The 27,807-nt window shown below is 39.5% G+C and overlaps 1 protein-coding gene and 1 long non-coding RNA gene across 8 annotated transcripts in view; both read left to right on the top strand.

Moving 5' to 3' along the window:
* The window catches only part of LOC310899499, a 33,794-nt gene extending 16,457 nt beyond the window's left edge, over positions 1-17,337 (top strand). Inside the window, exon 2 of the long non-coding RNA XR_014584350.1 lies at positions 1,756-17,337. This is a non-coding gene — a long non-coding RNA (uncharacterized lncRNA). The remainder of the gene's footprint in view (positions 1-1,755) is intronic.
* Positions 1-27,807, top strand: part of GALNTL6 (polypeptide N-acetylgalactosaminyltransferase like 6) — a 517,959-nt gene that overhangs the window by 343,114 nt on the left and 147,038 nt on the right. The gene's annotated exons all lie outside the window — the stretch shown is intronic.

Here is a 27,807-nt window from a genome sequence, read left to right as displayed (position 1 = left end):
TTTTAAAATTACGCTGGCTTCAGCATTATCTTCATCAGAAGATACTTCTAGAAATTGACTATCAAACAATTTAAAGGCTCTCATGACATCTTCGAGTGGAAGCTGAGATCTGTAAAGTGTTCTGCTGCTATATGCCATCTATTTGATCCCCCTTGCTGGATTTCAGGTCTCTTTTCCACAGTTGCTCAAATATCACCAGAGATGGGGAATGTACCCTCAAAGTCAGTCACTCGGGAATGCATATTTTTAAGTTTAAGAATTGGGGGGTTAAAGTTGGGAATGTAATGTTTGTTTATTAACCTAAGGAAATGTTGTTATTAGCATACTGTAAATGAACAGGTTCTGCAAATATTTTAATACCCGGACCTTCTCTTCTGAAATGCAGTCCAGCTAGTATTATTTACCATCTTGTTAATATATGCATCTCACTAATGAAAAGATGCCACTAATCTCTTCAGACAGAGGCACCTACTGCTATGAAAATGGGATATCATCAAAACAAAAAATCTTTTTTAATGAATAAAACCTGAAGGCAGATTTGAAATAAGCTCTATTTCTTTTCTGTTTGCTTACTATAAAATTGATACTAAATTACCTGTGTAGCATACATACGTTGGGGAAAAAGAACAAAAATTAAGCACATTTCTGCCCTAATTATTTCTATGGTTTTATTTTCTTTTTTTTCTTTTCCTTTTACTTTTTTTTTCTTGTCAGAAACAAATAACCAAAAATTTCCAGGATTTTAATTGCTGTTTATTAACTAGTAGATATAGTAGGAAGATTACAGGATTATGTCAGGTCGTATCTGTAAATCCGTGATTGTGAATCAAATGTTATATCCACTCTTGCTAATAATCCAAAAGGACCTTTCAGTGACCAGCTTTAATGGTTAATGGCAAGGTGGTAATTACATTTCAAGAAAGGTTTTAAAAACCAATTCTATAATACTTAAAAATTCTATAGCCCTATAAAACGTTAACAGCTACAAAATATTTAATTCAGATCATCTTTGGTTCCAGTTCACTTACTTTCTTTACTATTTATTTTTCTTTTTTTTAATAGTCAGAAAATCATAGTATTACAATATACCAATCTCTGTATCATGTAAAAGGTCCCCTGATAAAAACAAAATATTTTAAAATATTAATAAATTCAGTGAAAGAAAGTGAATCTACAGAGGTGACTCTAAGGTCTCCCGCAATTCATAGTACTTGAGTTCAACTTGAGTCCTGCACGTGTAAATGCATATGCACTTCTACTGAGTATTCTGCCCTAATTAATTAGGGGAAAGATCTTTGACATTATCCCTTTTCACGTAATAGAGCTTGCGTGGGTCTGACACACTGTTATTAGCTATTGTTTAAAAATACTGAAATACTTGTTTACTTATTAGAATGAGACACTTTCTTAGGCTCCGTAATTTAAATGCATTATACACGTACTTTACAAGTGTTTATAAGGCTTCTTACCAAATTAACTAATCTGACTTAAGTATTACAGCCTCAATATACAGTTAACATTTAAATAAGATGTATAAAATGGCTTTTTTTCACTGGTTTGCACTTCAGTCTTCTGTTATTTTTCTTATGTTTTCAATGTCACTAGGTAAGCAAAGTGATGCAGTATTAGGAGTTGTATTTGTGCAGATGAAGCTTAATGGTAGCTTAGATTTCAAGTCTTAATGTTATCAATTAGCCTTGGGTTTGAAATTAATACTTCTGTCTTTAAATTCTGCCCCTGATGTTCATGAAATAGAGAATCTGAATTGTTTGGAGTTATAGACTGAATCTTCTGAAATTAAAACATCCCATTAAGAGGATGCAAAGTACTTCCCAGACGGTGGGTCCAGCCTTTATGCAGTGCAGATGATTTCCAAGGGATGCAAAATGAGCAAGATAAGGTATTTCTTGATTATTATGGAAGTTAATTGGAAATGTCCTCTCATTTGTTCATTCATATTTTACAAGCCGTTAGTTTTTTTTAGATGGATGCACTCATTTACCTGGAGAAGCAGAGACCTTGCTTGATTTATTTATTTATTTATTCAGAAGCATTGCGGGCTTATATTTACCCAGTCAGTATGAAGATTCCCAAAATAACATAATAAAATGCATGAATGCAGAAAGGTAGGAAAATAAAGTTTTTTCCTCTTGATTTGCATGGCTTAAGAACATTAAGAATTAAACTGGAATCAGACACACTGTAGCACTGATAAATTCTATTTTGTTAAGTCCTTTTATAATTAGTGCAATTACACTGTGATTTTCCTACAGTGGAGAGTAGCAGAGTGTACTTCTTGGTGCAAGAATGCATGGAGCCTAGTTTTCTTGAATTGTAGAAAAACAAAAATTTCTATTCCTTTCTCTCTCTCTATCTTCCACTGTTTACACTGCAGTTGTTGAGTAACCAAAGTCATCCAGAAGTCAGGGTGGTCAACATGGTCCTCAGTGTTCTGACTCTGCAAAACCATTTGCTCATTTGCATGACTGAACATTTAATCTGAATTTCTTGTGTAATAGCCCTTGTTTTTCCACTTAAACCTTGTAAAGACAAAGCTGCTTAATCAAGGGAATTGCAGATATTGAAACCTGACTAATAGGAAGGGTCTAATACCAGCAGTGACTCTCTGGACTGCCAATGATCTTCAAGCCATGCTTGAAACTGGACTTTCTATATTCTTAGATACAGTTAAGTAGCCAGAAATCAGCTGAAGAAAAAAGAAAAAATGCTGAAGATAACTTGCCAGGCCCAACCTAATCTACAATGATGTAACAGAGTGAGTGTGGCACATGCTTCCCCTTCAAGGTCAGTTACTGCTGGTGATCACAGTAAATGTCAAATCAGAAGGAACAAGCAAATATTTTTAGGAACTTGACAAGTTTTAGCTACAATGTGAAAATTCAGTGTTTCTGGTGGAGGGGGGAAACATGCCTCTTAAAGTGTGTAATGTAGATATATGATCATGAGACACCACTGCAAGTGACAGTATTTAAGATGCTGTCAATAAACACTAGGTCAGTTTACGAGATAAATGCCAGAACTGCAAATATAACTACACATGTAAAAGTTCAAAGAAAAATGTTCAAAAATAATAAATTTCAGATGTGACAGTAGGAATTTCTCAGTAGAACAAGCGTCCCAAAATATAGTGACAATTTTCTCAGTTTTTCACATCAGGCCTATATGAGTGTGGGGAACACATGTTGCTAAGTTATCCAACAGCACCAAGAATCACAGAGCATCAGATTCTCTACAGTCTAGGCATTGCGCAAGAACCTCCAGAATGACATGACTGCTCAGAAGTTGTCCTGTTTTATTTCATAGTGGGTGGCAACAGATGTTTTTATGAAAGTAGAATAATATACAATAGAAAAGAATTTCTTCTAATTCTTCCTATGCAAGATTTTTACATTTGTCAAATGTGTGTGGCAAGTTTGAAAAGTTTTGTGGAACTTCTCTTTTTGCTTTAAAATTAGAAGTCAAATTTTCAGCAGATTAAAAATTTGAATAGCTGAGATACATCAAAACAGTACATTTTGATCATGTGCTCTGAAGGAAAAAGGCTGTTGCTTTTGTAATTACTGTAAGTGTAGAGCAGCTTCTAAAATTGATACTGTAAAAATTGCTTTGAGTTTGGTGTATTTGCTTATGTCTAAGCTCACAACAAACTGTCGTGATTGATACCATAATATTCATGGAATGGAATAAAGGTGGAAAATACAGGAAAAAGAAATGTTCATTATGGGAGCTAATTGTATAGGATTCTCTCTATGCTGTAATGCAGTGGTCTGCATACAGCCCTAGGGATAGAGAGATCTTCATGTCAGTGAATGGAGGGCAGGGTTCCGTCAGTGCCCTTGGAGAGGGAAGAAAAAAAAAGGTGATTTAGCAGTACTAGATTTTAATGAAACTTCTAAAGATATCTAATTTACTGGTGGCTAATGATGTTATGTAAAACAAAGGCATTGTATTTGGTCGTAGGAACTCAGTATTTTCTGTTCATTAGCAGTACTAAATTCCTATTGATTCCAGATATTTCCACTTGCTTCAATAATATTGAGTCTGTGTTTTTACTCTGAGTTAATCCTGTTGATCTGAATGGGATATTTCATAAATGTGGGCAACTAACACCTCTGATAAACTCACTGAAGAGATTCCTGTAAGTGGTTTTGCTTGTCTTAAATGTCATGTTATTTTCAATGGTATCGTGACAATGAAGGAGGTCCCTTTACTTACATTGGATTGGTAGGACACAGTTACTCTCGCAGTTTGTAAGCAACTACTTAATATATCTGAGACAAACACATTTTTCTGCAATTTAAGTCCCTATTTACTTCTGTAAATACTGTACTTATTATTTCCCAGAGGGCTTGCTAGTAGTTACTTCATAGAATCATAGAGTCAGAGAATGGTTTGGGTTGGAAGGGACCTTAAAGCCCATCCAGTTCCAACCCCCTGTCATGGGCAGAGACACCTCCCACTAGATCAGCATGCCCAAAGCCCCATCCAGCCTGGCCTTGAACACCTCCAGGGTTGGGACATCCACAGCTTCTCTGGGCAACCTGTGCCTCACCACTGTGAAGAATTTCCCCGTAATTCAAATCTCCCTTCTTTTAGTTTAAAACCATTCCCCCTTGTCCTGTCATTATCTGCCCAAACAAAAAGTTGCTCTACATATTTTTTTATAAGCCCCCTTTAAGTATTGAAAAGCTGCAATGAGGTCCCCCCAGAGCTGCCTTCTCTTCTGTAGGCTGAACATCCCCAGCTCTCTTAGCCTTCCTTCATAGGAGAGGTGCTCCAGCCCTCTGATCGTCTTCACGGCCCTCCCCTGAACAGAGGTATTCCTTGTGTTGTTGGGGAACCATTCAAGAGCTAGGAATTTGGCAGCAGCCAAATATATTCCAAGGTCTTTGTTCTAGTTGGTGTACAGTTCATAATATGCATGACGTAACACTTTCAGAAGGATTTTGAAAGAGTTGTTATATTGAGGCTTCCCAATACCAATAACATAATATCCATAACATTAATACAGTGCAACATTTCAAATGCTTAGAACTGCTGTATCAACTAACTTTCAGTAGCTCTCCTAACTTGCTTTGCCTTAGTGTCTTGAAAACGTGCTGTTTTCAAGAAGAAATTCAGAGCTCTGGCTGCCATCTCCAGAGATTAAGCTTTTTCAGGCTGATGGACTTGCTTGTTGTCTGAGACTTTCTCAGGCAAATGCTTTTAGTGCCTCGGATCACATTTCTTAATTTTGAAATTAAATACTCCTCACCCTGGAGCACGACTGTGTGTGGACAACTTTGTACATTTATAAGTCTAACTAGTGTGTCAGAAATAGTGACTGTGAGTATTGTTTCATTTTACAGACATACACCATGAGTTTCAAGAAGCAGTAGGAACTCTCAGGTCTTGATTGCTGTTGATCAGCTAATGAGAGAAATGATTACATGTCTAAGCAATCTCCACTCTTCATGTGAGATCAGACAGATGTAGCTAGGTCCTTTTTTTTTTTGAACACACAGTCTAGTTGTGAGTCTTGCTTAGCAACATCCTTTCATCTTCAGGAATCTCTCTGAAGTTGTAATTATCAAAAAATAAACAGCATCTGTATTTTCTAGGGAATGTTTATCAGAGAAAGTAACCTATTTAGTTACAATACTAGCAGTTTGTGGTCAATACAATTTAACAAGACTTTTCCTACATAAGCCACATTTTCCTGTGAGATGACTTTTTGCGTGTGTGCTGATGGACTGTGCTCAAGGTAATCTATTTTATTTAAATACAATTAATACAATGCAAGTATATATTTATATAATCTGTATTAGTCTGTGAGATGCAAAGCCTTCGTTTTACTGTACTTTTAGAATTTAGAATGTTTGTGATAACTTCAGTTTTGATGCACGCTGCCCCAGAGACTTAATTCTTTCAGTATCTAAAAAATCTTTCGTTCTGCACATTTCCTTTGTTAACTAGAGAGCTCTCAGGCTGCTTGTATAGGACAACCAAAAGACAAATTTCTCTTTTAAATTCACCTCTGCAAGGAATCTTGTTCCCCTCCTTATTTTTGTGTGCAGGCAGCATGGTATCAATTTTAGTGATACTTACGGCCACCACTTGACATGATAAATTCTTTAGAATAGAAATCATACACTTAAGGAAGGCGTTGCAATTTTTCTCTGTTTAGGGTTAGTCAGATATTGCTGACACTTAGTAGAATAGTTCCACGTCTGTAGTCATATTCTTCTACAGATCATGATCTCCTGAATATCTTACAGCACACTAAAAGTGATTATGTGGAATACCTTAGGTACCGAATACCATCCAAATGGCAGTAGTGGTTCTTAAGGGCACAAATGAATGCTGTGATCTGGTTACAGCACCTAAAAAATTTTGCTGACATCTCAAATCATAGAATCCTACAGGCTGAAAAAGACCTTCAAGATGACCAAGTCCCACCATCCAGCTGACCTCGTGAATCATGTCCCTTAATGCCACGTCTACGTGCCTCTTAAATATCCCCAGAGACGGGGACTCCACCACTTCCCTGGGCAGCCCATTCCAATGCTTGACCACCCTCTTCATGAAGAAATTCTTGATATCCAATGTAAAACTTCCTGCTGCAGCTTGAGATTGTTTCCTCATTTCTGTCACTTGTCATCTGAGAAAAGAGACCTGACACCCTCCTTGTTGCAACCTCTTTTATTGTGAGATAGTGATGAGGTCTACCCTCAGCCTCCTTTTCTCCAGAATAAACAACCCCAGTTCCCTCAGTTGCTCCTCGTATCCTCATAAGTCTTATTTTCTAGTTCCTTAAAAAAAAAAAAAAAAAAAAAAAAAAAAGGAAAGAAAAAAGCATCCGTCATCTTTCCTACGATTTCTCCTCACATTTGTTAATAGTACAAAATGTTCCATCCTTAGTCTTTAATTTTAAAAACAGAAGTGCACCAACTCATATTGTGGTTATTTAATCCTTTCATTTAGCCATCCAGCAAAAATATATAAATATCATGTTGCACTCACCAACCATCTCTACTGGTTTTAGCCTTAATTAGCTAATTTTAAAAACACTACTTGATGCAATGTCACATGAGTATTTTGCTTCTGACATTCCTAGATATAAATGAGGTGCAGATACCTCAAAAGGCTTAAATATTAGAAGTTGGCTTCTGTTTGTCTTTCCGGGTTTTGTAGCACTTGGTTTGTGTTAATATTTTGCTCATTTAAGAATATACAAATTAGCAAATTACAATGAATGTATCTGATTGCATGAGAAATTGTGGAAGAAATCTATTTTTAAATCATACATGAAGAATACCATCTTGATTTGTAAACTGGTGCATCATCATCAAGGTATTCCCTGGCAAACAATAAAAGCGTTTTTCAGAGAGAATCAGAGGTGAAGATGATTGTGGTTGTCTTCAAATGAACCTATTCACAGTATGTTGTAGGATTTGGAGGGGACGGATAAGACATGACAGTAAACAGGTTGAATGTAATGAAATAGTAAATAAGATGTGGGCATGAATAAACAGCATAGCTCTTTACCCCTTAAAAGGAAATCCAGTTATTTATTTTACAGTGGGAGAGCTAGAATTAAGTTTCTGATCAATATGAAAAATGCAAAATCATAGTAATTAGACTCATGTTCGTAATCTTCCAATCTATTTGTTACTCTCTGATAATATTAGCATTCTCATACATTTAACTGTGCTTCATTAAGTTTTATTTTCTACCATTTTACTACCCTATACATCAGCTCTCCAAGATTTAAAGAGATTAATTGTTTTTACTTGTGCAATAGTCCGTACTTGTATGGCCTAATTAAACACATCTTCACTGCTAATCCCAACAGGTACTTAATAATAATATTGACATATAAAGGTAAACAGTTCTCTGAGCTGTACACGCAAAGGGGAGTGCTGAGGGTAAAGATAAGAAACGTCAGACTTCCAGGTAGCTGCTGCTGACTGATTTTGGGGGTACCCCTTTTCTACGGGTACCTCTCCCAGATGATGCTTGCGGGCCGTGGGGTGAGAGCAAGACTGCCTCACACTGAGTTCTAGAAGTGGAAAAAATGAGTCCCCGGGGTAGATACAGAGGTGACTGATTTATCAGCTGCCTGACACTAAATATTAAGAGTCTTTTAGTTCTTGGCGAGTTACTTACATGTTTACTAAGCAGTAGATTTGATGATGTCTCTTGCTAGGAGCTAAATAATTGCTTTCTGTGAGGATCTGTTGTGCAGACAGATTGCTTCTGACTCTAGCTGATCTTCCTTTAAATCTCTTGTGAAACACCAGCCTGTGCTGGGATGCTTGCAATATACCTGTCTGCTCTACTGGTGATGATGATTGTTTGATTAGTCAGACGAGGTGTGCTATTTTCCTGATTATCCTTTTGTTGCCTTTTTGTCTTAGCTATAAATGACAGGGCTTTGTATTACACATGATTGTATGTATTTTGTGTGGTTGTCTGCGCTTTTAGAGCTAAGGCAGACCCTGCTTGTAGTTTCCACACCCTTTTGCTTATTTGGTTTACTTTCTGTGTCTTTGAAGGGCAAACCTTTGGTGGTGTTGGCTACCCACCAAAGTAAAAGTAACTTCTGCTTCACTTGCCATAGCTTGTCCAAAAGGCTGCATCACATTTTAAAAATGTTTCAGTCTGGCTTTTAACTATCTTGGAATAAATGGCTGTGTACCTTGATATGCGTTCGTTCTTGGCAATGCCACATAACTTTCAGTACTATGAGGAGTGGAAAATAAAATAGGCAAAGCTTCCATATTTTCCTTTTAAGCATTAATTGATATATTTAGTCGTGGTTTGCAAGGTAAGGTGTACCATTCTCTGTGTCTAGCAGCTCTCTGAATCTTCTTATTGGCCAGATAATGAAAATATTTCTCTTTTCTCTGATTTCCTAAGTATGAGCTTCAGGAAAGCAAAGATGGAGGACAAAAATCTCATAAATTGTTATTAGCTTCTCAACAATAACTCGTTCTCTCTGGGTATTAACATTTCCTTTTGTAGTCATAAAGATACTTTCTCTGTTGCTGTTCATCAGTTAAAGCTACTGCATTTTGTTTCTGAATTCATAGGCATTTTTCCTTCTTGCAAGATTCATTTTATTGTTTTATTTTCTGCATTTTTACGTGTGTCTTCTGTATGGCACTTTAAGTTTCTAAAGTAAATGGTTACCATTTTGTCATCTTTCTAAATGGCTTCAAAGCTTTCTCTTCTGAGGTGGAATTCAGGGATGTGCTCAGGTCTCTGCTTTTCAGAGTCAGTGTGTGACAATACTCCCAGTGGCGCCCCTTGTAGTTAGAGGGAAATGAGAAACTGGCAAGTAGTGCTCTGGTGGAACAGTTAGTGCACTTTGGATACCAGATGATTAATGAGTTTTAGGTCCAGGAAGGAATATTATCATAATCAGATCTCTGTTGTATACTGTATACAGTATACCTGTGTTTTTAGGAAATATACTCTCAGCAGTGTTGCTGCAGCTAGAACAAATTTCCTCTCCTCCTGCACTGAAAATGTCAGTAATTTCAGAATAAAAGACATGCTGTGTAACCAGACCTCGGCAGAAGACAGCAAAACTTATCTGAAGAGTTAATCTCTTGCTGCTGGTGTGTCCTTATTTATCATCCTAAGCAACGATTGATTTTCCTAACAGAGCCTGAAGAAAGAATAATGGCAGTACGATTTCTAGTAGTTGTATAAATAATAGGGTGGCATATAATGTTTTGTGACTGCACAACTTTGCTCTTGTTTCAAGTTTTTGTGTGGGTGGCATTTTTCCTACATGTTTAATTAATTTGAGTCTATTGATTTATCTAAGTAAGAAAGGTTTTTCTTTTTAAAACTTCAGGGGTAGGGACAATGTTTATCTTATTGTGCTAAACCTATGTCATATAGATTTTGATATTTGGCTTCTCTGACTTTCAAGATGCTGTGATCTCCACAGGGTTTCTAAAGCTGGTCTCCTCTCACATTTTTTCTCCCCTTTTTAAAGCTACCAAGAGATAGAACAGAGAATAATTGCTGCCATAATTGCTGAAATTGTTTACACAGCTACATTATTTGTCAAGTTTCATTCTGCTTAAAAATGGTTCTTTATAGATCCAATTCACCAAGCATCAATAAAGAATAAGGACAATTAAAAACTGAATTTCAATGCAAATGTGGCCTTTTCCCTATTCTGCATGAACGCACATTCATCAGGCTCATAAACCCTGCTGTTGACAGCATACCATTGAAATAACCAAGAAACAGCCATGCTGTTATTGTTTCATGAGCCTTTGATATCACGATTCATTTCCCCCCAGAAACAGATAGCAAAGGTCAGTAACATGTCACGGAAGTCTGTACAGCAACTGCGTGAAGATGTATTTGCCTAAATTTGCAAAGGGTCTTCAATACTGGTGGGCCTGATCCCTGCACAGTAGCTTTTTTCAAGAAGCATTTAATACAAAACTGTGCTCATTCGTCATTCATGTATTCCGTTATATCTGACAAGTTGTGATTATAGAATTACAGAATGGTTGAGGTTGAAAGGGGCCTCTTGAGATCAACTCATCCAGTTTCCCTGCTCAAGCAATGTCAGCTAAACTTGGTCACCCAGGACTGCACCCAGCCAGGTTTTGTGCATCTCCACAGATGGAGACTTCACAGCCTCTATGGGCAACCTGTTTCAGTGTTTGGCCAAACTCACAGTAAAATAGTGGTTTTCATGTTCTGCTTGAATTTCATGCATTTTAATTTGTGCCCATAGCCTCTCATCCTAGCATCGCTAAGAGTCTGTCTCCCTCTTTTTCATTGTCTCCCATCATGTATTTATAAGCATGGATAAAATCCTCCCTGAGCCTTCCCTTCTCTAGGCTGAACAGTCCCAGCTCTCTCTCTCCTCATGTGACTGACACTCCAGTTTACTAAACATTTTTGTAGCCCTGCACTGGACACACAACAAGAGGTCCATATCTTTCTTCAAATCTGCACGGGAGCCCAGAACTGGACCCAGCACTCCAGGTGAGGCCTCACCAGTTCCAAGTACTGGGGCAGGATCACCTCCCTCGACCTGCTGGCAACACTCCTAATGCAGTGCAGGATGCCATCAGCCTTTCTTATCATGAGACTGCTGGCTTATGGTCAGCTTCTTGCCCCCCAGGACCCCAGGTCTTTCTCTGCAAAGCTGCTTTCCAGCATGTCAGCCCCCAGTATATAGTGGTGCTTGCGGTTATTCCTCCTCCCATGTTTGTGTCATCAACAAACCTGCTAAGGGTGCATGCTGTCCCATCATTAGGGAGAGGCTGAACAGTACTGGCCACATTATTGTCCCCTCTGTTGGTACACCACGAGTGATTTGCCTCTAAAGAGACTTTGTGCCGTTGATCACCACCCTCAGAGCTTGGATATTCATACAGTTTTCAATCCATGTCACTGTCCTCTTATCTAGCCTGTACTTCGCCAGCTTCTCCATGATGTTATGGGAGACAGTGTCAAAAGCGTTACTAAAGCTGAGGTAACTAACATCCTCTGCTCTCCTCTCACCTATCAAGACAGTCACCTTGTTGCAGAAGGCTTTAGCAATACCCTACCCTGTGACAAATGCAGTTTTCAGCAGACATGGCTGGACTTCCTTAGGTACAATGCAGAAGCCTTAGGATGATGTCAGCAGTGCAACTTTTAATACACTATTTTGGATGGGGTGCATAGTCTCCACCCTATGAAGAGATGAGTGAATATGCTGGTAGCTCAGTGTCGTGTACTCCCTCGTTATGTTTTTTGTGTATTTCATTGTTGCATTCCATACATTTCAGTCACTGAACCTTACTTGCAATTTTGGCAGAGCAATGATTTCACTGAGGCTTGTTAGGAAAGCTTTCTGTAGTGCATTAGTAGAATATGTTAAGAAATCCAATACCAATCTAGGTATATATTAAAAACTAGGAGATACCCCGGACATACACAGATAAGTAATTGCATTCAAAATATGTTCTTCTATGTTGCTTTAGAGGTAAAACAGTCTTCATAATATTTACAGTACGCTGTTCTTCAATAGTAGAATTTGGTGTTTAATTCTTTAAAATGTTGTATTAACAGGGTAGGAAAATTAAGACTAATGGTGGAAAATCCATAATTTAGATATGTGTAGGATACAAGCAATTGATAGAAAGTAATTTTTAATGGGAAATTGAGAAAAGTATCCTATTTGTTAATTGATTAGTATGGATTTACTTAACATCCAGTTAATGAGTCAATGAGTTTTTTATGCCAGCATATTTTACCCGTGGAATTATTTGCAGAACCTCACTATATGCATTTAATTATTTAATATTCAGAATTTGATATTAAAGTTGTATAGCCTGGAACATCAATCATTTGATTTGTTTTTTGAAATTATTTTTCTCCAATTAAGTACTCTAATTCATATATAGTGTGCAAATGGGTAAGCTTGAACTGTAAACTTTGCTTTCCATAATATTTCATAAACAAAAGAAGGTAAGTGGCAAAATTTCTGCCAGGGAATTTGTTAAAATGTTTATTGAAAAGGAATGCACCAAAAAAAAATAATCAGAGCAAAAAATAAATTATGATTCTAAAGATGTGCTTTAACTCAAAAAGACAAATTTATTGTAACCTAAAATTAAAACAAAAACTTATATTTTATACCAGGTCATTCACAAAATAGTAGTGTCTGTACTTTCCAGGGCACTGATTGTATATCACAATTTCAGTCAGTGACCTAACTTTATCAAATATATCTGTGAACCAGAGTCTTAATAGAATGAATCCAATTTTTTATTGGTTTATATCTATCAAAATCTATTTTCAACCTTATATAACCCCACATGTAGGAATGTGACAAAATCCTTCAGGACAGGTTTATTTTAAATATACACCTTTAGGACAGGTGTATATTTTCAGAACAGCAAATGTTGCTTCCTCTTCTTTTGTTCTTAAAAATGTGTTTTATTTTTAATTAATTAAATCTGTACCAACCATTTAGGCAAGGGCAGGCAATAGTAATAAGGTTTTGTTTATTTGTAGGACTATGCTTTTAAATGAGGTTCTTTGCAATCTAACATTGTTGGATAAATTTCAATGACTAAGAACATTAAAATTTACTTTTCAATTTCACATTTAAAGATTCTGTAATGGAGAAATGCAGACATTCAGACCTTAAGCCGCACTGAATGGACTGTTCATATTTAAAATCTGTCTGCTTACTTATGTACAATAGATACCCTGAAATGAGGCTTCAGAAAGGCAAATGAAGAGTTACAAGACTCATTTCTTCTTGGGAAAATTCAGTAGTATTCTTGCAAGGAGAAATAATAATGCCTTTTGTGGAATATGAAATCATAAATGATGTTTAATGCATCGGTGCATGATATACACAGTGAAAAGTATACGATATCTATCTTGCTGAGACGGCACCACCAAACAGTTTGTTAATGTACACAGAGAAGAAATTGGAGTGCAACAGTTTGTCACTAACCAGCTATTGAATTCCCAGAACAAGCCTGGGGCTGCAGATCAGAAATACAAATACCTGTTGTGCAAGTTAAGGGCAGAACTGAAACTGATAAGAAATTGAAAGTCACTTTCACCTTTCCAACGTGGGATTTCTTTTTCAAAAAAACTTTATTCATGAAAATGATACACAAGTAAAGTGATACATGGAATGGTTTTATTTTGTTTTGCTTTTGTCCTCAGTAGAAATACAGAAGATGCAAATATGTGATACTTTAAAAACACTTTCAGGACAAAATTCACCGAGATAGTTCTTTTCAGATAGCTTTCATGGAGAAGTTCATAGCATTAGCTGATGGAGGCATTGCTGCTAGGGTTGTGTGTGCTGCTTAGTAGTGACGAGGTGGTCATTTTCAGGAGGTTACAAAATGTCATGAAGACAGGCAGTGATGCTGAGGTCATGCAGATTATTTGTGTTGGTTTTGTTGTATTTTGTGAACTTCTGCTAATGACACATGCCATAATTTGCTTAAGATTTTTGTTATAGACCTTGGTAAACAATGCAAATTGAATTGCTAATGGAACTTTGTTGTTCAGTTATAAAAATGAGTATACTAGTTACATAAATATTGCCATGTGTAATTAATGTCCCCAGTGCTCTATTTGTATGCATCCTCATGGGTCCTGGTAGCAGCAAAGCTAATAGATTTGCTAGCAGGGGACATTAATTGGGGGTGACATTACTTTAGTTCTGTGCACATTCCTATTCAATTGTCTTTATTGTTACTTGATTACTTTTCCTTTGATTCTAAAAATTGCATTATATCAATTTAGAATAGCACAGCTTCTGATATGATTTTCTCACAAATTAAAATACTTGTGATCACTGTACTTGGGTCAATTTAAATCATTAATCATGCTGTCTTTCGGTTTTCCTTGGAGGAATGTTTCAGGAATCTCCAATAGCCTAGAACTGCTTTGTTATCATTAAAGAGTTATTTGTGCTTTGAGTAATACATAAAGAACTGTATAATCTTGTTTCAGAAACTGGATGTCAATACTTAATACTGGAAATTATTTCTGAATGGATAATTTTTAGTTTGCAAGTTTTCACTGACCATGTTATATGACACGGAGATAGGAATCTTGTAACCTTTTTCTTGTAACCTTTAATGATTTGGTTATTTGCATACCTTAATTCAATTGAAGTTTGCTGGATTGATTTTTATTTATTTTACTGATAACAAAGACACTTATAGCACTTTTTGTTCTAAGCGCTCAATATCTCCTAGTTTTAAGTCTGATAAAACCACCTTTGTGATTTTGTGTGATTTTCGTAGGTAGGGCTTTACAGACCAGCCCAGAGTATGCTCTGCCTCAGCAACACTACTAATTTAGGTATCCCTGTGCTGCTACACAACACAAATTGAGCTCAGACTTGTTTCTGCAGTCTCTGTTAGTTCAGCAGTTGTAGTTCTCAAGCAGATCAGCAACTGCACCTTCATCTATGACCATGCAAGACAGTTGATTTCACATGAGATGAATACAGTTCTACAGGCCAAGGGTGAAGCAAGTGACAGCCAGAGATAATGTGTTCTTGGCTGAGGAGTATCGGTTGTAGAAAAACCTTCAGTGGAGACTGACATCGGCTTTCTACTTTTTGTTTGCTTACAAAGCATTTTACAGTGCCTTTTATTAGTAAAGCTTTTCTACTATAGCAAGGATCATTTGCTTCATAAAGGTGGAGAGAGAAGAGAATGATATTCAACCAGATCCATTTAGAACAATTGGGGGTAGATTAAAACTGGTTCTCTGGTGATTGGTTCTTTGGGTAGAATATACTATGCATAATATGATATGGCTTTTTCTCAAAGGATATAAAATATATTTGTCTATTTTGACATGTTCATTTGGCTCATTATCTGATCATCACTGTGTTCTTCACAGTGTTCCTGAGATAGGTGGGCAACATAGCGCTATTATAAGCGTGGTGAGCATAGGTACAAGACATTGTGAAGTCCGCCATTGATGCCTCTTTCTACCAGATATATCCCAGTTCTCAATAGCAGATATGCCCATAGGTTCCTGAGTCAGAAAATTGTCTTGTACCAATATGTTGTTGAGTATGAAATATGTGTATATTTCTATATATTAACACATCACCTATTTCTACTATCTTTTCTTCAAATCTATTCTTGTGTTTAGGGAAAAAAAATGCAATCTGTGTGGTAACTAACACCACAGTTAGTATCAAACTCATAAATTAATCTCTGTGGTAAAGTAGCCATTCATCCCTTGACACTGAACGGCAATGTTTCCTCTTCCTTCTCTAAGTGTCTGCTGTGGGACAGCAGTTATATTCATGAAAGCAGCAATGCCCCACGTTAAAACTTCCACTTCCCTTGACGCTTTGTGTTGAGTGGGAACTGAGCTGGTAAATTTGTTTTTGCCCGTCTCTGCTAATGAAAGATGTTCCAATCCTTTTAATCACAAATTTAAAGTGTGTGTGTGTGTGTATATATATATATATATATTTATATATATATGGGGCAAATTCATCCTTTTGATTTTGAGTAGCTGTTGTAGCAAAGGATCTCAGATTTAGTGGTTGCTAAGATTTTTCTGTGTAAAGACAGAATTGGGAGTATTATTTCCCATTTTTGTCTTTGAAAACGACTTGTATCAGGAATATCTGCCTGTGTTCTTTCGTGAGGCCTGTGATGGACAGAAGTGCTGAGTTGCTTTTTTACATTGTTTTTATATGCTCTTTTTAGCATGTCTTTTCAACATGTTGAACATGTAGGAGCACAAAATTCTGCTTAAGCATGTGAATAATGAAAATTGAATGTGATGTCACCTATGAAATTAAGTCCTAATGATAGCAAAACTTTATGTGGAAGAGTTGATAAAACACTATTTCTAAAATAATAATAATCAGATAACAAAATTAATCAATAATGGCCAATGTGAGGGTGGTTATGTGTTTCAGGGATGTTTATAAAAGATTACTTTAGCTATTCTGTTAATTTTCTATATGATGGAAAGAACTTACAGATTTTAAGGGTTATATTGCACTGAGAAAAAATCTGTTATTTGGTCCATAGGTGTTAGTATGTCAAATTGTTTTAATTCTTAAGCAGCAGTCTTAAAGTAACTGGTTGAGCTGCAATTCTGAGTAAAGCTAGGGAAGCATTGTCAGCATTGTAAACTTAATAAGGTAGGTGATGTGGATCAATTCACGCTGCCCTTGACTTTCTGCTTCTATTAGAATTCCGGAAGATGGTTAGCTACCTCCGGGATGTATTTGATTAATAGGTTTGGTTAAACAAAACAGGTGAGGTCAGGCGTGATCTGAAATTATGAGAAATATGTATTCCAAAGGGAATTTCCAATTTCCAAATTTTGAACAAGGGTAAGCTCATTCTCTCTTGATTCTGATTAATTTAACTGTGTTTAATCATAGTGATGGCCTGTAAGAGCTTTGTTTTGCCTATAAATAAAGTTTAACATTATACTTACCCTGTTAAAAGCAGTAAGTTGAAGTATGGACTACTAGTATGCATGTAGAGGAATAGTAAGTTTAAAAAATAGTTCTAAGGATATTTTAAAATACCGTATTTATAACTTAAGACAGGGAAGCACACATTTTTAGGATGATGTCTTTTCTTCCACCTGAGGATTCAATAGATTTTATTTTGCGTCTGTGTAATTCCATACAGAAGACAACTCGGAGTGTTCACTGAATGAAAATGAAAATGTATTTTAACAACTAGTAGTCTCCCTATTTTTCTACTGCCCTTCCTCGTCATTCCTTCCTTCTCTCAAAATTTGCAAAACATGATTTATTTCAAGCAAAGATGAAAACAGACACTTCAGTAACACTATGCTTTGCTCATCAGTGGCTTTTCGTTTTCTGCTGCTCATATTTTCTTCCTCAGGTCCATTGGTTTGTGCAGATTAAGCATGGTTTATAGCCTAGAGATACTGTATTTGTCTACTTAGTTCCCCATGAAATGAGAGCAATGAGTTTCACTGTATTTATTTGTGCTATTCACAATTAGCTTTATAAACTATTGCAAGAATGTCTGTCTTGTAAATCCAGTCCATAACTCTCACTTCTCTGATGATGGCAATGAGTCCCCTGAGATACAGTATGAGTTAATTTCCTTATTATAACATACTTTCCAGCTTCTAAATTACTCTTGTCCTGAAACATGCTGCCAACAACAGTAGCAGGTTTGCAGTAGATGTATCTTAATATGGAGCATTGGTATCACTCTCCAAATTAATGACATCAGTTATTTTTGGCTTACTAGCTTCCACAGGTGTGAATTTGTCTTGTTTGAATAGGAAGTTTTGCTATTCATATGCTATTTTAATTTACACAACTTGGATTATGTCAGATGGGTTACCAACAGAGTAAGATTTACTGTGTTTTTATCTTTTCCAAACCACTATTTCTCAGTCAGCATGTGCTTGCTCATAACTTAAAGATCTGCACCAGTTTCTTTAATAACTTGTTACTGAGATATTATCTTCCTGCAGTTGTCTCGGTCTCAATCTAAATAAATTAATTTTCACTAGGTAAAAATGAAATTGTGAAATTATGTTTACCATAACTGTTTCATTTATTGACAGACTTCACAAAGTCTTCTATTTCCAATTCAATCTGCTGTTTCTGCCATCAAAAAATGAAAGTTAAAAAAAAAAAAAAAAAACACTTTTAAACATAGTCACAACAATAAAGGAAGATATGCCAGGAACTATAAATAGTAGGGATTTGTTTTCAATTGATACCAGTTTTCAAGTATTTGTTCGGATGATATGGTCATGTATTATGTTACAAATCTCTGGTCAGTTTAGACAATGGGTTATTCTACGATCAGCTGTACCAAATCAGAATGTAGACTTTGAGTACCACCAAATGAAAAAAGTACTGTATATAATTAAGTAAATATAAAGTAAATTTAAGGTGAAAAAAAAATGACAGCTTTCATATACAAGCTTTTTATGATGGAAAGAATTAATCTTTTTCGAATATTATGTAGCAGTGGTTTTCAGACTTCACTGCAGCAGGGCATCAGTAGCCTAAGCATTGCCCAGTTTCCTTGTACAGGTGGTTCTGTGATTCCTCACAGCTGGCCCTTGGCCATATTGCCCTTGGCCTTCGGATCATCAGCACAGTACTGTTGCCCTGTGCTTTACCCCTTGTTTTACAGATAATTTTTGGACATATTGATTGTTGCAGGGCCTAGTACAGGCTGTGGCAAAACTTCACTGGTGATCTCCTTTGAAAACTAACTTTTGTTTTACCCTCTATGCCATGTATTTCAGTTAAGTATTTATATGTGTCAGGTTTTACATCTTATGCTATGGCCTATTAAATTCATTACAAACTCCATGGAAATCCAAGTGGCCTGTACCGGCTAGACCATCCTTATTTCTGTGCAAAGGACTCAAAATTTTGCAGAGCAAGGTTTTCTTTTAATGCTGATTTTTTCTGTACTTATACAGGAGTCCTTCAGTTACACCTTCTTGTAATCTGTTTCTGAAGGATATAATTCACAATTCTTTGAAACCTTTTCTGAAGATTCATACCTGAATAATAGAGGTTGAAGACTGTCAGAATTTAAAAGCATTTTGTTCCACTTACATATAAAATGCATAGCTTTTGTAGCTTTTACGTTGGCTTGTTAAACAAAAAAAAAAAAAAAATAGTGGGGTGGCTGTGTTGGTTTGAGAGCACCAATGGGGCAAGGAACAGTAGAAGAACTTGCACAGCTGAAAAAATAAGCTAGCATGCTTTTGTATCCATCACTCCTAGCTGTGGCCCAGGACTATATAACAGCACAATTTATGCGGTGAAACCTACATCTATCCACCCTGCTTTCTTGTGAAGACAGCCGATCTACAGCGGATTTCAGATTCATACAAGTATATTAGCTAAATCCGAGAGCCTTTAAGAGCCTGTAAATCAGAGACCACAGGGAAAAAATCCACTACACAGGAGAGAGCTAAGTTTGCTATTAGGGTCTTGCTTGGGCTGTTTCAACTGCCGCATCATCTCCTGTGACTGCTGAAGTGGAGAGTGCTGCTTCTAATTGTTAAATTCTTTATGTCACTTTATTAGCAAGTGAAGATCAAGTCACACACAGAGCATTACCATAATGCCTCTTCTTGGTACCTAATTGTGAAGCACATTGCTCCTGTTAACCACACATTTATCATCCAACTCATGCAAACTGTCTTCTTTATCACATTTTTGTTTGTTATATGATAATGATGTCAATCTAATGTTTTAAAAAGAAGGAAACATTTTCAGTAGTGTAAATTACTTTTAAAGTCTTTAAATACAGCAGTGCTGTTTGTTTTGTTTCCCCAAATTCCTATCTTGTAATTACAGGAAGATTTTTATGAATTATAAAACACACATTTACTTATTTATGTTTTGTTTTTTTCTTTAAGGAATATGAAGTAACTATGGAGTAACTGCTTTTGTGAGTTCCATCCAAGTTAGACTAATGAAATATGAATGAAAACCTGTTTAAAAATGAATTGGAAGTAAACATGCTCATTTGCCCCTGTTACCTAATGATTTTTTACATTTCGTCTTCCACTTAGGAGATTATAATACATTTATTGAATGTAAAAATGTGTATTTCATCTTACTATAGCTACAGTACTCATGTTTCAGACAAGGGTACTTAGTTCTTTAAGAACTAAGATCTTTCATAAAAAGAAAGTAGCCAAGTTCTGGTATGTTTTCTGTTGCCAAAGAAAAAGGTGGAACTGTCTTGCAGAGAATATTCCTGTACGTGCAGCCTGTATTTCACAGAATTGGCAATGCCTCCATTAGAGTACTCTGTTCAGATTTTGGGATCTGCATTGCAAAATGTTCTGTACTTAACATTTTACGGAAAGATGTGGTATAATTGAAAAAATTGGATCTGAAGGTCCTCACTGCCTTCATTTGTTCCATTTATTGACAACGCTATCTCTTACCATCAGGCAACACTAGAATAAGACAAGGAGAATATATTAACATGGTTTCAGTACATAAGATTTGAAGTAGAAGGCTTAATCAAAAGGCTCTCTAGGGATAGGTGGTTGCTCTTGTTGGAGCCTTTTTTTATTTGTTCTTTGTCAAGAAAAAACATGGTAAAGTGGCAGCACAAATCAATCACTGTAAATGGTGCAGAGAGCACAAGAGGCATCTTTTATGGCATCCTTTATCTAGACTTTTTCCTGTTCCTGCTGTTTCTTAGCCTTCCCTCAATTTGGTCCTTCAGTAACGTAGATGAAATGCTACAGGGCAAATTGCTCTCAACTGTGCACAATACTGACATTCCTAGAAGCTTTCTCAGGCAGCCACCCTTTTGTTTTATTTCATTTGACATCCATACTGAGAACCAAAAAATTCAAAGGGGTTTGTTGTGAAGAATCCATATCTGTTCAGCCATGTGTACTTTCACACCTTCCCCAATAGTGAAATAAGCCCCTATAAGCTGTTTCACAATTTTTCTTTCAGATTTCACTGCATCGAGCCTTTCTGGAAAAATAACGTAAAATGGAACAATAAGAAATTAGTATCAATAAGAAATTAGCATCGTTAATAAGTTCCATGTTTGTGCCCTTACCCATTTTTAAAATAGAAATTATTTCTCAGGTGACTTTTTCTCTGCTGCCTGGAGACTCCAAATATCTTAAAATCATTGCTGGCAGAATAATATCAGGATCCATAGCAGCAAATACAAACTTCTTCCCAGCTGCTTTACCATGGCAGTATATATTTTAGCCTTGTGCTTGCTGACCTGCTTCTCTTAAGAGCAACAGCAAAGGAATCTGGAACCCACTGTCTTTTGGTTTTCTGCTATTACTTTTTCTGTGAAAAAGATAATGAGTAAAATTAGTGGGTCAGTGGAACTAATGAAAGAGAGAAGGAAGGATCTCTAATCAGGGGGATAAGAAGCGGTAACTTCATTAGAGCTTATAATGACTGGTTATAGTGCCAGGGTGACAGGAAAAAAGGAAGCAGCAAATTGTTCATGATGGCCTCTGCGGAATTGAAACCTCTTAGATATACGGTCTAAATAGACTTGGTGTTGCTCCATATGATTTAAAATACAGAATATAAACAACTGTTTCCATAGTAAAATCAACCAGCATCCCCGTGTGTTCTCCCTTTCTTAACAACCCGGTATCTCTGCAAAGAAGCATTTGTTTCACCTCTTATTATCCATAGATTGACTTTGGAGAGAGTCTCAAATGAGCAAACTTGGCAGGGGGAGGCAGCACTAATTTCCTGCATGCTTCAAAAAGATCTCATATGTTTAATTTTAATGTATTAATCAAATGACTTTATGTAATAACAAACCACTAATTAGTTGAACTAAATTGAGGAACCTCATAGTGTGCGGCTCTTATGTGTAAGTTCAAAAATGTGGACACACTAATGAAGCCACAGGGCTTCCTTCCCAGCTATGCTGGAAGTGTAGATGCTTTGCTTTTCCAAGCAAATCTACGTTATCTGTCATGATTTAAAAATAAAAATAGAATTAACCATTAAAAAAGTAGTGCTTTGAAATGGTAGAGAGCTATTGTAAGCCCTGCAGTGCTTCCCTTTAGTGTACAACTACAGATTTTATTAGTAGGTATGATTGAAAAGGGAATTATTTCTGATGATTAGGTAATCATTTTACATTGCTGAAGTGTAAGATTTGATCACATTTGCTAAAATAGTTTGCATAGCTAAAAATGTGGTGGGAAGATCTTCTGGCCCCCGAGTCTCCAGCTCCCTGCGCTGGTCCCCCTGAGGCCTGCTGCAGAGCTCTTGTTTAGTCTGGGCTGTCCATCAGGGCGCGCTTTGTTCCTAAATCAGCTCTTGTCTAGAGTTACAGGGGAAAGTGTTTCCAGGGGGTTGCAGGCATAGGTGCCCTCTCTAATAATATATAACAGAAATTCAGCTAATGGGTTGCATGTTTCCTCATTTGAGCCTGAGTGAAGACATGGTTTCGGAGCCATTACTTTAAAATTTTACTTTGAAACTCTGAGTTGGTGCTGCATGAAGGTACTTTTTATGTAGAAAGTCATGGTACTCCAGGTAAAGGCTATAGTGCATTATAGCCATTCAACTTGTAGTTTAAAACTGATTAGTTAGGAATTGTAATTTAAAACACATGAGCAATTGACACAAAAATTAAACGTTACACTTCAGGTGTTCGTAATTTTACTAAGAATATTTTTTAAGAAGATAATTCTATATTTCTGCTGTGTACAGTGGTGTGATCGTGCAAGAGATAAGGAATCTGACTTGACAGTTCATTTCACTTGACACTTTCATTTCATAAAAACTAAATTTCTTCCTTTCCAAAATACACCAGAGATGTATTTTAGCAATAGCATGTAACAAAGTATGCCATATTGCTGCTATTGTTGCATTTTAAACACCCATTGCAGGGCATGCCAAGCACCTGAAACCATACCTTGCCAGGATTTTATCCACAGCTTATAGGTAGGAGTATTTTAATACAAATTATTTGTAAACACTTGTAAATAATGTGTATAAAGGAATTGAGCCGGGCTGTTATGACATCAGTTTTGGATATCTTGATTTATTAATAGTTGAATATATTATATTACAAGGTATTTCATTGCTTATAGTACAATTCACATCTAAGTCTGTTCTCATAAATTTTAAGTCATGTACCTTTCTCCAGAAATTATCTGTGATGCATTCATTAGAAAGTGCTGATAAGTAATGCAATAATTCCTTGTCTCACATTCATAAAGGCTTTTTTGAAAACGAAAGAAAAATATGGGTAGGGTATTGTTATGATAATATGTTTATGCAAACTCTCTCATAAGCTGCAGGGGTGTGGATTGCTTGAATTTGGTGTTAAAAAGTACAACAACCCACTCCCTTCTCCAAGGTGATTTTCATATTTCCCTGGAATTTGTATTCCAGTGCCTGATGGCAGTGAAACTGAACTTGAACCTGTCATCTTGGACTAGGGAGGGGGAAAAAAAATTGTCCTCCTCCAAATGTCACAGATCTCCATGGTAAAAGCCATGTAAAATTATTTAAACAAAAGAAATTGTAACAAAGATCACAGTATCACAGATTTCTAGGTTGGAAGAGACCTCAAGATCATCGAGTCCAACCTCCGACCTAACACTAAGTACTCCACTAAACCATATCGCTAAGCTCTACATCTAAACGTCTTTTAAAGACCTCCAGGGATGGTGACTCCACCACCTCCCTGGGCAGCCCGTTCCAATGCTTAATAACCCTTTCGGTAAAGAAGTACTTCCTAACATCCAACCTAAAACTCCCCTGTCGCAACTTTTGCCCATTCCCCCTCGTCCTGTCACCAGGCACATAGGAGAACAGACCAACCCCCACCTCTTTACAGCCTCCTTTAAGGTAACTGTAGAGAGCGATAAGGTCGCCCCTGAGCCTCCTCTTCTCCAGGCTGAACAAGCCCAGCTCCCTCAGCCGCTCCTCGTAAGACTTGTTCTCCAGACCCCTCACCAGCTTGGTCGCCCTTCTCTGGACTCGCTCGAGCACGTCCATGTCCTTCCTGTAGCGAGGGGCCCAAAACTGAACACAGTACTCGAGGTGCGGCCTCACCAGAGCCGAGTACAGGGGCACAATCACTTCCCTAGACCTGCTGGCCACACTGCTTCTTATGCAGGCCAGGATGCTGTTGGCCTTCTTGGCCACCTGGGCACACTGCTGGCTCATATTCAGCCGACTATCCACCAATACTCCCAGGTCCCTCTCGGCCAGGCAGCTTTCCAGCCACTCATCTCCCAGCCTGTAGCTCTGCTTGGGGTTGTTGCGCCCCAGGTGCAGGACCCGGCACTTGGCCTTGTTGAACTTCATACAGTTGACCTCAGCCCATCGCTCCAGCCTATCCAGATCCTCCTGCAGAGCCTTCCTGCCCTCGAGCAGATCGACACACGCACTTAGCTTGGTGTCATCTGCAAACTTACTGAGGGTGCACTGGACGCCCTCATCCAGATCATCGATAAAGATATTAAAGAGGACCGGCCCCAGTACCGAGCCCTGGGGGACACCACTAGTGACCGGCCTCCAACCAGATTTGACTCCATTCACCACAACTCTCTGGGCCCGGCTATCCAGCCAGTTTCTAACCCAGCGAAGCGTATGCCAGTCCAAGCCCCGAGCAGCCAGTTTCTTGAGGAGAATGTTGTGGGGAACTGTGTCAAAAGCCTTACTGAGGTCAAGGTAAACCACATCCACAGCCTTTCCCTCATCCACCAAGCGCGTCACTTGGTCATAGAAGGAGATCAGGTTTGTCAAGCAGGACCTGCCTTTCATAAACCCATGCTGACTGGGCCTGATCGCCTGCTTGCCCTGCAAGTGCCGCGTGATGACCCTCAAGATAATCTGCTCCATGAGCTTTCCTGGCACTGAGGTCAAACTGACAGGCCTATAGTTCCCCGGGTCTGCCCTGCGGCCCTTCTTATAGATGGGCGTCACATTGGCTAGCCGCCAGTCAACTGGGACCTCCCCCGATAGCCAGGACTGCCGATAAATGATGGAAAGCGGCTCGGCCAGCTCCTCCGCCAGTTCTTTCAGTACCCTCGGGTGCATCCCATCCGGCCCCATCGACTTGCGCACATCCAAGCTCCGTAGCAGGTCGCCAACCATTTCCTCATGGATAGCGAAGGCCACGTCCTGTTCCCCATCCCCTTCCACCAGCTCAAGGCACTGGGTATCCAGAGAACAACCGGTATTGCCGCTAAAGACTGAGGCAAAGGCGGCATTAAGCACCTCAGCCTTTTGCTCATCCTTAGTAACTAGGTTTCCCCTCGCATCCAGTAAAGGATGGAGATTCTCCTTAGTCCTCCGTTTCGCGTTGATATATTTGTAAAAGGATTTTTTGTTGTCTTTAACGGCAGTAGCCAGGTTGAGCTCCAGATGAGCTTTGGCCTTTCTAATTTTCTCCCTGCACAGCCTCGCTACATCCTTGTAGTCCTCCTCAGTGGCCCGCCCTTTTTTCCAAAGATTATAAACCCTCTTTTTTCTGCTAAGCACAAGCCGCAACTCTCTGTTGAGCCAGGCCGGTCTTCCTCCACGCCGGCTCGTCTTTGGACACGTGGGGACGGACCGCTCCTGTGCCATCACGATTTCCTTCTTGAGGAGCGCCCAGCCTTCCTGGACTCCTCTGCCCTTCAGAACCGCCTCCCAAGGGACTCGGCCAACCAGCGTCCTGAGCAGCTCGAAGTCAGCCCTCCGGAAGTCCAATACAGCAGTTTTACTGGTCCCCTTCCTGGCCTCGCCAAGAATAGAGAACTCTACCATTTCGTGGTCACTCTGCCCAAGACAGTTTCTGACCACCACATCTCCCACCAGTCCTTCTCTGTTTGTGAAGAGAAGGTCTAGCGGGGCACCACCCCTGGTAGGTTCACTGACCAGCTGCGTCAGGAAGCTATCTCCCACGCTCTCCAGAAACCTCCTAGACTGCTTTCTCTGTGCCGTGTTGTGTTTCCAGGATATGTCCGGGAAGTTGAAGTCCCCCACGAGGACAAGCGCCGACGATTTTGCAACTTCTGTCAGTTGCCTATAAAACTCCTCATCTGTCTCCTCATCCTGGTTCGGCAGTCTATAACAGACCCCGACCAGGAAGCTAGCCTTGCCGGCCTTCCCGCGGATCCTAACCCACAGGGATTCAACCTTATCATTCCCAGCCTGGAGTTCCACAACATCAAAAGATTCTCTAATGTAGAGAGCCACGCCACCACCCCCTCTGTGCTGCCTGTCCCTCCTGAAGAGCCGATAGCCAGGCATTGCAGCACTCCAGTCGTGGGAGCGGTCCCACCACGTCTCCGTGATGGCAACCAAGTTGTAGCCTGCCTGCTGCACAATGGCTTCCAGCTCCTCCTGTTTGTTACCCATGCTGCGTGCATTAGTGTAGATGCACTTCAGCTGGGCCATCGCCTTCTTCCCCGGCCTAGCCATTGTTTCCCCCGGCACAGCTCCAACAAGCCTTGTTTGAGCCCCGTCCCCCTTCTTACCTAGTTTAAAGCACTCTCTATGAGTCCCGCCAGCTCCTGGCCTAGGATCCGTTTTCCCCTTGGAGATAGGGACCCGTCTGGGGCCATCAGGCCGGGTGCCGAGTAAAGCTCCCCATGGTGAAAAAAACCAAAATTTCTGTGCTGGCACCAGCCTCTGAGCCACCTATTAACCACGCGAGCTTTCCATGTCCTCTCCGTGCCTCTCCCTTCCCCCGTAGGGATGGACGAAAACACCACCTGCACTCCCGCTCCCCCCACCAATCGTCCCAGCCCCCTATAGTCCTGTTTGATAGCCTTCAGGCTTCTCTTTTCAACATCGTCACTGCCAGCCTGGACTATCAAAAGCGGGTAATAGTCAGAGGGGCGAACCAGGTTTGGAAGCTTCCTGGTAATGTCTCTGACCCTGGCCCCAGGGAGGCAGCAGACTTCCCTATGTGTGGGGTCGGGCTGACAAATAGGGCCCTCTGTTCCCCTGAGGAGGGAGTCGCCTACAACAATCACCCTTCTTTCTTTCTTGGTGGAGGCAGTCCTGAGGCGTGGAGTCAACTTCCTCACCTCAGGCATCCTCCTGGGTAGGCTTCCTACCTCATCCTCACCCACCAGTCTCTCCAGCTCCAGGGCCTCAAACCTATTGTTCAAGGGCACCTGGGAAGGCGGCACCGGAAGGGGAGGGCATCTCCTGTGAGGTCGAGCAGGGACCTCCATTCCTCCTCAACTCACAGGTCCCCTCCCTCTGCCCGATGGTGACAGGGCAGGGGGTCCACCCCCCTTTGGAGCGTCTCACCCTGGTCCCTCTCCCTCCGGTCCTGCAGGGAGGTGCTCCACCAGTCTATCTCCCGCTCGCACTCCCTGATATCCCTCAACCTCTGCACCTCCTCCTTGAGCTCCGCCACCATGCGGACCAGGTCGTCCACCTGCTCGCACCTCAAGCAGGCAGTCTCTCTGCCCCCCGCCGATGGCAGCAAGAGGCTCAGACACTCCCTGCATCCGGAGACCTGAACTGCCGCATGTTTGGGCGGGCAGTCAGTCTGGGTGTGTACTGACTTCCTAGAGAAAGCACCGTGCCTGGTGGAGACCATTGCAGCCCAGCTGACGGGGGAGAGTTCCGTTGGAGGAGTTGTCCCTATGGGCGGGTGTGAGCGCTCCGCCCTTCCTGCCCGCGCTAACTGCCGCGTCACTCCCTGTTTGCCGGCCCTGTCGCTGCGCTCCTGGTCGCTCGCGCTCCCTAAGGGCTGCCTTTGAATGGCCGGGGGGAGGCCGGGGGGAGGAGCTGTCGCTGACGCTGCTGGC

This window comes from Anser anser (assembly GCF_964211835.1).
Source record: "Anser anser genome assembly, chromosome: 4".
Taxonomy (NCBI): domain Eukaryota; kingdom Metazoa; phylum Chordata; class Aves; order Anseriformes; family Anatidae; genus Anser; species Anser anser.
The sequence above is the reverse complement of the archived record's forward strand: the minus strand, read 5'-3'. Positions and strand labels throughout refer to the sequence as shown.